Consider the following 8,955-nt stretch of genomic DNA (forward strand, 5'->3'; position numbering starts at 1 on the left):
TATTTCGTTACCCCCGCCGACGCAGTTCCAAACAGTTTCTTTAGAAACTATCAGCCTTTATTCATCAATATTAGGCATGTTTTTCATCACGCCACAACTTGGATCTTAAATTCTGTCCAATAATAATCAAAGTAGTTTTTTTTCTCTCTACGGTTTATGGTATTAAACGTTCAAACTGCTTTTAAAGGAGACATCATCAGAATACAATTTTGAGTCAGCTCAGAATAGATCCTTCAGTCAGGCAAAGACAAAGAGCGCCGTGGAGCGCCATATGGCAACCTAAGGAACCAAGATTGTGATTACTTCAGAAATTGAAGCAAAGATGATATTACAAACGGCATTGTATTTCATCCCTTTCGCTGTTACATGCTTTACTTTATATGACTGAGTCCATTCTTACTTCTTATTCATATTACGAAGTCCTTCTGAAGAAACCATCCTTTATGAAGGAAAAGAGATCGCTTATGATAAAAATCAATACGATAAACAATACATCACTTGAATCATCTAATTTTTATTTTGAAGCAAAGGTAAAGGTTCCCTTGTGAAAAAGGTATTCTTAATTGGGAAAAATCCTTCAGTACTAGTTGTTCGTCAAGATTGTGAGATTATAAACCATGAACACTTAACATTCGAAATAGCGTTCCTCGAAATCAGCTAACCTAGTAAAAATAACTAGTTACAGCGATGTTACTGAGTAACATCGAATTGTGGAAAATTCTGCAGTCTCGTAAGAGTATTAATGCGGAAAAAAAAAAGGATCTGCCTAATTTCTGCTCTCAAGGCGGGTAGTCGTTCGAGGAATAGTCTCAGGAGTTATCGAGTGTAGAGCTTCGGAAACACTTTTTAAGTGAGAACAAAATAGTGATGGTCGCTAGAAGGAATTGGTTGCTCAAGAGAGTTGGATGTACAGTATTATTTTTTTTCACGGACACCAAACCTTGCCTCTTGATAAATAGAAGAGATCTGAATTTTAAGAAACTCTTCTGATCAAAACAAGAATGCCAATATTCCAACTTGAGTTTAATTTGTTTTGGGACATAACTAGGGTTTTTCCTTTGATCCTTATTGGAATTAAACGAACTGAACATTATTAATTCGCTTAACCTTTCTTCGATTTTGACGGGAGAGAGGAGCTACATGATACATCATGTAGAAAAGTGGATCGGAGATCGACTCTGTGAAATGTTGATCGCACGAACAGTAACAAAAACTATCAGCTTACCTTGAGACAACCGATTCTTTATAAAGATTTATCCACCCGTATGAACTAGCGACATTAGTTCGACTGTAACTAAAGGACAACGCCGCAGCTTGAACGAGTAGGCGCAGACGCATATCAAACGGCTTATTTGTGTTGCAGGTGCCACCTCCAAGCTGAAATGCCTTCTAGATCCAGCTTTGTCCCTCAGTAAGGATTTTTCAATTTCTCTTTCCCCCTTCACTCGAGTACGTATTCACGGACACGAAAGGTTTTTACGTTCGATTACTGAAACCAACAGTTTTGCTATGTTGCTCGCGGGTCCATTTCGGACTTAGAAAGCACACTCAGAGAAGGCAAACGGCATTAAAGGTTGGCTTTTTTCTGAGTAGTTCAGAGAAAGGGAAAAGTAATGACATCCTTTCTAACAATTTATTTTACACTTGGCATCTCTCCAACAAAAAGCATAGACGCTAACCTAGTTTTCTTTGTGAATGGTTCCGACAAAGGGACATTAGCCAGACATACACAAGAACACATGTGATGCTTTGTTATGTTCACAAACTGCGCAACTGACAGATAGAGCGAATATACCACTTGTTGGCACCTCCAAATAAGTTTACAAAGCAAATACATCAAGTGCTTCAAATAAATGCTTATCATGAAGAGGTTCAGCTTTGTCCCTCAGTACGGATTTTTCCCTCAGTACGGATTTTTTTTACGGATTTTTTTAAGCTACGAAGGGCTCTACTTCCGTGTCATCAACTTCCAAAATAAGGGAAACTTATACAAGTTCAGTCTCTGTATGATGGTAAGTGGCATAGGCAATCAACCGGTACGAGCGTTACCTCATGGAAAAGAATGCCACACGTGCTGTAAGTGCTCGATAAATATCAGTAGTGAAGCAGAAGGAACTAATCTTCGTGAATGTAGCATGGTATGGTACACAACTGATATTTATAAAAAATATATGGCACCTGATATTAAAAGAAGATTCTAGAGAAAGGCCACAGGTATCTAAGAAGAATTTTAGACAATTTAGAATGTCTTAAATAGGGGTTGTCGGTTAAATTTCGTAAGGGCAGTGTCACGTTGGTCGACTTGTACAAACCCGCTAGTTCGCATTTGATTTGACACTTACAAGAAGCACCGAGCGAACTTAACTAGGGAGGACCTGTCGTCAAAAACTTGACGATCTCGCAGGTTTAGGTTTGCACCTATGCAGTGCATACATGTAAATCAGTAATTATGAATTTCGATTAGAAAGCTCGGCAAGTATTCGCTATAGTTTAGTTTGCTTTACTGAAGCGAATAAATCGGCCGACTTGGCGGCTAGTCACTAAACTACGAGTCGACAATACCGTTTATACATGGTTTTTGTTATGTGAATCTTTTCATTTTCACTTTGTAATCCTGTGCTTCTGGCATTTGCTTTTGCAAACTTTTAAGAAAAGAACCCATGACCTTAGCAGAAAAATTACAAAACAAAACAAATATAATCTGATGAGGCAATGAAGGTAGCTTGGCGCGCCAAAGGTAATATCATCATAAATAATTTAGTTTGGATTTAGCTCGCCATCATCTTCATCTGCTCATCGTAGTTTTTCACTTTCAGTGTATCATAACAGTGAGGCATCAAATATTCCACCGCCGTCGTTCTGACTCCTCTTAAGCACGGATGAAATTCATACAATTGCTAGCATATGTAATTAAACTTTCATTTCCAATGAAAGTTTAATTAATTATGCGGGTAACTGACTTTGTTAGCAGACAAACCATGTTCAGTACACGGGTATCTCCTGCTGTTTCCTATAACGGTGTGCGAATCGTCCTCTCGGTTGTTGTGCTATTTATTTCAAGACCAACTTATTTCGTGACTCACTTAGACCAACTTATTTCGTGACTCACTTAGACAAACCGTTTTCGTAGGGTTCCAAGTTTCCTTAAGACGAAAATAACACCTTCATTTACACAAACAAAAGCTTCAGAATGCTTATGCAAAAGAGGTACGTATACTTAATAAATGTTTCTGTTTGTAACCATCAGATAGATATGCGGTGAGTCCAACAAAACAGTCAAACAATCGGGGAAGCACTCACTTTCGTTATCGTTTCTGTTTAGATGATAATGACATGTGACCCGACTTGTGTTTTTTCTTCCTTTCTTTCTTGCATCAATTATTTTTAGCGGCAGCCTGTGTACATCATTGTTTAAAGATCGAGTCCAGCTACCGGTCGACGAACTTCTTACGGAACGGCGAATCGGTGCTGTTTTCACATAATGCACTCGTGCGGGCTCAAGTAAAGGTTCAGACGCAGTTTCTACATCAGATGCCGGACTCACGCATGTTTCAATATTGGCCTCCCCATAGAACGCGTAGTACGCTGCTTCTGGAGCACGTTCTAGCGGTGAAAAAGGCTGTAACTCTTCGTTATGGCCCTTGAGTACAAAGCGCTTGTTGGCCATTGTAATCTCTCTACCATCAGGATTCTGCGTGTTATTAAGGACAGCCAGAAGGCTCATTTTTTGATTGATTATTGATTGGTTCACTAATTTCAGAATGATCTTAGATAGCCACATAGTTACAATGCTTATCTGTTTTTCTGTATTTCTATTGGTTTTGTAATCGGACCTTTCAGCGTCACTACGCGCATATAAAAGGCAAGTTTAGCGTCCCTTTAATCAGTTCTTCATAAGTTTTGAATAGCCTTGGTAAACTTTCGCCCTTTCGTTTTCTCAACCTCTGGCACAAGCGGGGCCGATATGTGAGTACCTTTGTAACTTTGTTTTTTCCTTTCCAGTCTTTTCAGTGTTGGGCGACAATATACAAACAAATATTGCAATGATCTGTATGGATTTAAGATTTAAAAGCCAAATTCGTGCCAATTTGCGAGTCAGTGAACGCCCATCATTTAGATAGAACAATGGGCTGTTTATCAGCCACCAAAATTCTTATAATTTGTTTCCAAACTTTTGTTCTGTTTTACTTGTATTGTTAACCTCGTTATAGACATCAGAGCCCAGTATTTGACACGCGATTCTTTGATCATGTATTCCGCGGCTTTTCATTAGATTGATAGCACTTCGTTGTATTGTTTTTGAGTTTACGATCGATCGTTCGATAGATTGATTGACTGTAAGAATAATCGTTATTTTCGTCATTGATTGTGGTTCGTGGTCGATTGCCTTTCAAGAATAAAGATTCATGGAAACAGTCAACTTTGGTTTGTCATTTCGATCAGTAAAATAGTCCCAAACACCTCGTTAACCGCGTTTTGGAGCGACGCGCCCTTGAACTCGAAAATTTAGATTTTGGTCGCCGTAAACGCTACACTGCGTATGGGCGTAGTAAGTGTTTGCTTGGAATATTTCTATTCCAGCGATCAAAGGTTCCATCTAGCCAAGTGGGAATAGAAGTGCCAGAACACGATCGAAGAGGGAAACCAAATAACTGCTCGTGTGGTCTTTCGTTGGTAGCTTTACATAAGAGGGCTCGGATGTAATGCATAACGTCAGGGAGGACATCTTGCGAATTCTTAGACGGCAGATTCTTGGACCTCAGGCCATTACATCTCTCTGCTTGACCACTTCCTGCTGGGTTGTAGCCGGTGGTCCGAACTGGTGCTTTAATTCCCTTTCGTTGTCAGGAAGTTGCTGAACTCTCTATTCCTGGAGGATGTCTCTCGATCGGAATGGACATACGCTGGCATTCTGAAGAGTAAAAAAAGTGAAGAAAGGTACTTAATGACCGAGCTTGTCGACCGTCAGATGGTAAAGGTTTGGGTGGCCTTGGTAAGAGGAACCCTCTCCAGGCGGTAGAACTGAGGTTTGTATTTACCATGAACAGGGCATTTGCTTGTAATCTTCTATATATCTTCTATGGAGTAAGGTGGGTTCTTGGTTCTCACAAAAAAGTTTAGTCTGATGGCAGAGGGACCCGTGAAGCTTATGAAGTGAGTCCTCAGTTGTAGTGACGCACGTGGCAGTAACGCCCTTGGTTCTGGACAGGATATTTGGTGCAACGTTTATCGCACATGTAGGATACTGTGGATAAAGTGTCTCCAGTCAAGAAGTATCTCCAGTGCCCTATATGGCCTCAATTATTGCCTTTGCTTCTTTCTCTATGGATGCATGCTAGAGGTCACTACCAATCGAAGGTCTTCCGTTCTGGTCGAGAGTGAATGCTAGTGCTACATCTGACGCATTCGTTTGTACCCTTTTTAACGATTTTCTTTATAAGTTACCATGACCTGTGCTCGCCATAGTGAGCCCTTTTCACTTCCTTGTCAATGAAGGTAGAACCTTCCTGGTTGTATTGGATTGCAATCAGCCGACAGGTCTCAATAAGGCTCTGGAGGTCCAACACTCAGTATGCTAAAACCATAAGCGGACAGACAGGGTTGGTTCAGTGCCTCCCATGATAACGGAACACAACTCTTGAGTGCCGAGACTGGGAATCGAGACCCAGTATTAGGTCAGCACAAAGGCCAGGTAGGGCAGACAGACTGAAACCGTCGTACTTGCGTCCTTTGTAGGAAAGATGAACCAAATATGCTCCCTTGACCTGAACTGCGCTGGATGCAGATGTACCATGGACACTATACCAGATAAAGGATAAACTATCAAGGCTACTCCAGAAAATTTTAATGTATAAAACTCTCGCTACTACAACACTTAGGACAGCATAAGCAGCAGCGATTCTGTTACAATACAACTGTTTATAAATCATATTATATATTTCCAAATGCTTCCTGAGCACTAGCTGGGCTTACCTAAGTGCTTAATTGGCGGCAAAATGGACAAAAGTATACAAGCAATAATTTAATGGAACGACGGATATTCCAAGGTAAATTTATAGAGAAGTCAGTAATGCTAAAGGCAGATTGGTAGGACCTGGTAGTTCTTTGGCTAAGAATCTTGTCTGCAAAGATGTTGCTCTTAAAGTTTTTCCTGATAGGTCTCAAGCTTCGGCGTTTTGCCAAACCTATATCAAATTTTAAAGTGTCACAGGAATATGAGTGATTTGATAGGTTTGTCTCCATTTGTTATTAAAAATTCGCTTTGAAGATAAAAGGATGGCAAAGATTCTCCTTTTTGTTTTCCAGCTTGGCATGCACAACTTTTTTTTTCGTTTTCTATGCATAAGCCAGAATAGTATTTTTTTTTTCTGTAATCTCTTTTTCTAGTTCCCATTCCTCGTCAATTCACCAAGATACAACAAGAATTAGTCCCTTAGCCCAACGACCAATCGATGAGTATTTTGCCAACTGCATGCAATAGTCACGAGTCAGTCCATCACACAAAAGACAAAGTGGTTTACCTCAAGCTTTTATCCATCGTCCAGTTTATCGTTGATTAATGAAACTTTTTACCGGGAAAGCAGCCACGCTTACTTTTCTTGCGGAGCCAAATCGCCATGATGATCTCATAGAAAGGACCACGTGGAAACATAGATTGCAGCTTTTTGATGATGTCTCCGCAGTTTAACATAGCATCTGACTTAAATTACTATCTGTGTTGCCAAAGAATGTCGAATATTGTGTGTCAGACTTCGCTAAATGGTCTCAAACAAGATATAAAACCCGCGTTACTTTTTCTGAACTAACGTTATAGTGCCCTTTACATTCGAGATCTCATCAATCGACGTAAAATGAAGGAATTCAGTGGTCATTTATGAATGGCTCATCGCTGAATTTCTTAACTGCTCTAACTATTTGCTGAAAAAAATCGTAGAACTCTTAAGACACAGCAATGTATGGATAATTTTCTACAGCGATATTTCTTAACCTGAACTGTTTGCAAACCACTGACAGTTTAACAGCTTAACATTTGCATATATAATGACAAACAGATCGCACAGACAGAGTAAATAATGCCTTATCATGAAGATCATTACCTCAAAATCCTCCCACAAGTCGCCTTTTAGGTTCACATATAGAAATCTTCTTGTTAAAAAATGAAAATGAAAAGTGATGCTCAATCAGGCTAGATGAATGAAGTATTCAGGAAAATAAGTGTTCGATGTAAATAGGAAAAAAACTCGATATATGAGACATTCTACAAATTAAATCTGGCAACAAGCACTCAGACAGCATGAATTTGCGGTTTTCTAAGAAAATGTTGATCACATTTTTACAGCGTGAACAGTAACACAGGCTCACGCCATCTAAAATAGAATCCAGAGCAAAACATGTTATGTAAGCATCGGTGATGCAAAAAATCAAAACAAACCAACCGAACAAACATCTAAAAAAAAACAATCTACGCAGAGTTATGAACAGCGATCTTGAAAAAGGCCTGGTTATATCAAATCTTTGTGAACAATTCCACCGAATAAAACAAAAACCTTTTTTACCAAAGAATATTCATTCATCTACGCTTACATGACCACAGAACGACAGAAGTCAAGCGATCTTTGATCACTCTTTAAACGCAGATTTGTGAATACATGACGAGCTTTGCTAGATTACGAGCAGTCCCTCTTTTTCAGCGAAGTCTGTTGTGTGAGTCATAAAAACCAGCGAAAACTTGACATATTGACGCTAACGGGTCGCGCAGAAATATCGGAAAGGGGCGAACGAAAAGTGCCAGAAAAAAGAATCACAATCACAGGTTGATAAATTGTGTAGATCACGAGCAGATCACGTTACAGCAAGCGTTACTATTACTATTTTCATAGTAAAAAAATAGCCATGCCTCAAAATAAAGACCGGCTTTCCTCGAATGCCATGACATCTCCGGCATGTTTGCACACAGGTAAGACAGCTAACGCACTGTGGCCTTATTTTTTTTTATGTCGCGTCATAAGTTGTCCCACAAATATGTCGCGACATTTACACCACGGGAGTCATGGAGGTCGCATGTGCGCGACAAAAATTATATTTGAAACCAGACTGTCAACTCGTACTACTTTTCGCGTGAAAAGAGCGCCAAATATAATTTGGCTCTTGTCGCTTTAAACCGACGTCGACAGATGTAAAAAAATGGGAAAAAATCTGCGAGCCAAAGGGTGAAAACAAGCCAATTCCAAACTGAAAATAATCAGGTGAATAGTGCAAATTTCTAAATTGGTATGGGTTGACATTCGCTATAAGACCAGATAAAACGTTTGTAGAGAAAACCGGTGACTAAAATTGGGAACCGATATCTGTAGCTAGCTGTGCACACATGTTGTCTTTGCAGAATTTCAAAAGTCCAATTTTTGCCAGTATTTCAGATTTGATTGACGTTGCGACAGAAGAAAAACAAAAAATTGTTATTTTAAGGCCATTAGACAAGATATGACCTGCTTCGAGACAGGGCATCGGCGTTTCTGATCTTTGAGGCCCTTCGGATATAGTTATGTCTGGTCACGACAAAAGGGTCGCACGCGTCGCAAGCACGCGATGACAGATTTTATGTCCAATGTAAACACCAAAAGCGTTAGTGCCATCCATTCAGGCATAGGCTAAAACCAGGACTGGACTCTGGACTGGACTGGACTCTGGACTGGACTGGACTCTGGACCCTGGACTCTGGACTCTGGACTCTGGACTCTAATTTTACTTTTACTGTAATCAGTATGGACAAAATTACGAACAACTATGCGCATCACTATGCGATTAATTTAGTCAATTAATCGACCGGTTTCGTCTTCGAGTGAGACTTTATCAGGATAAACTACAAAATAAGTTTGGGTGTAAACAACAAAACGGATATGCAGACCCAGATACGTAAGTCCGGAGTGGTAAGATAATTTTAGCTAACTTGACAAA

At 39.8% G+C, this 8,955-nt stretch overlaps 3 long non-coding RNA genes across 4 annotated transcripts in view; 1 reads left to right on the forward strand and 2 right to left on the reverse strand.

Annotated features, from left to right (window-relative positions):
- The window catches only part of LOC148725002 (uncharacterized), a 33,229-nt gene extending 31,455 nt beyond the window's left edge, over positions 1–1,774 (reverse strand). For both annotated transcript variants that reach the window (XR_015991191.1, XR_015991190.1), the window contains exon 1: positions 1,226–1,774. This is a non-coding gene — a long non-coding RNA (uncharacterized LOC148725002). The remainder of the gene's footprint in view (positions 1–1,225) is intronic.
- A 313-nt stretch (positions 1,775–2,087) lies between these two features.
- Positions 2,088–5,588, forward strand: LOC148725004 (uncharacterized). The gene is made up of 3 exons (XR_015991189.1): positions 2,088–2,214; positions 3,131–3,207; positions 3,389–5,588. It is a non-coding gene; the product is annotated as an uncharacterized LOC148725004 (long non-coding RNA).
- Positions 5,589–5,694: 106 nt separating this feature from the next.
- Positions 5,695–7,383, reverse strand: LOC148725005 (uncharacterized). Its single transcript, XR_015991196.1, has 3 exons — positions 7,098–7,383; positions 6,522–6,713; positions 5,695–5,799 (listed from the first exon to the last, which is right to left on the reverse strand). It is a non-coding gene; the product is annotated as an uncharacterized LOC148725005 (long non-coding RNA).
- Between the last annotated feature and the right edge of the window lie 1,572 nt (positions 7,384–8,955).

The sequence above is a fragment of the Stylophora pistillata genome, chromosome 8 (assembly GCF_964205215.1).
Source record: "Stylophora pistillata chromosome 8, jaStyPist1.2, whole genome shotgun sequence".
In the NCBI taxonomy this organism is placed as follows: Eukaryota; Metazoa; Cnidaria; class Anthozoa; order Scleractinia; family Pocilloporidae; genus Stylophora; species Stylophora pistillata.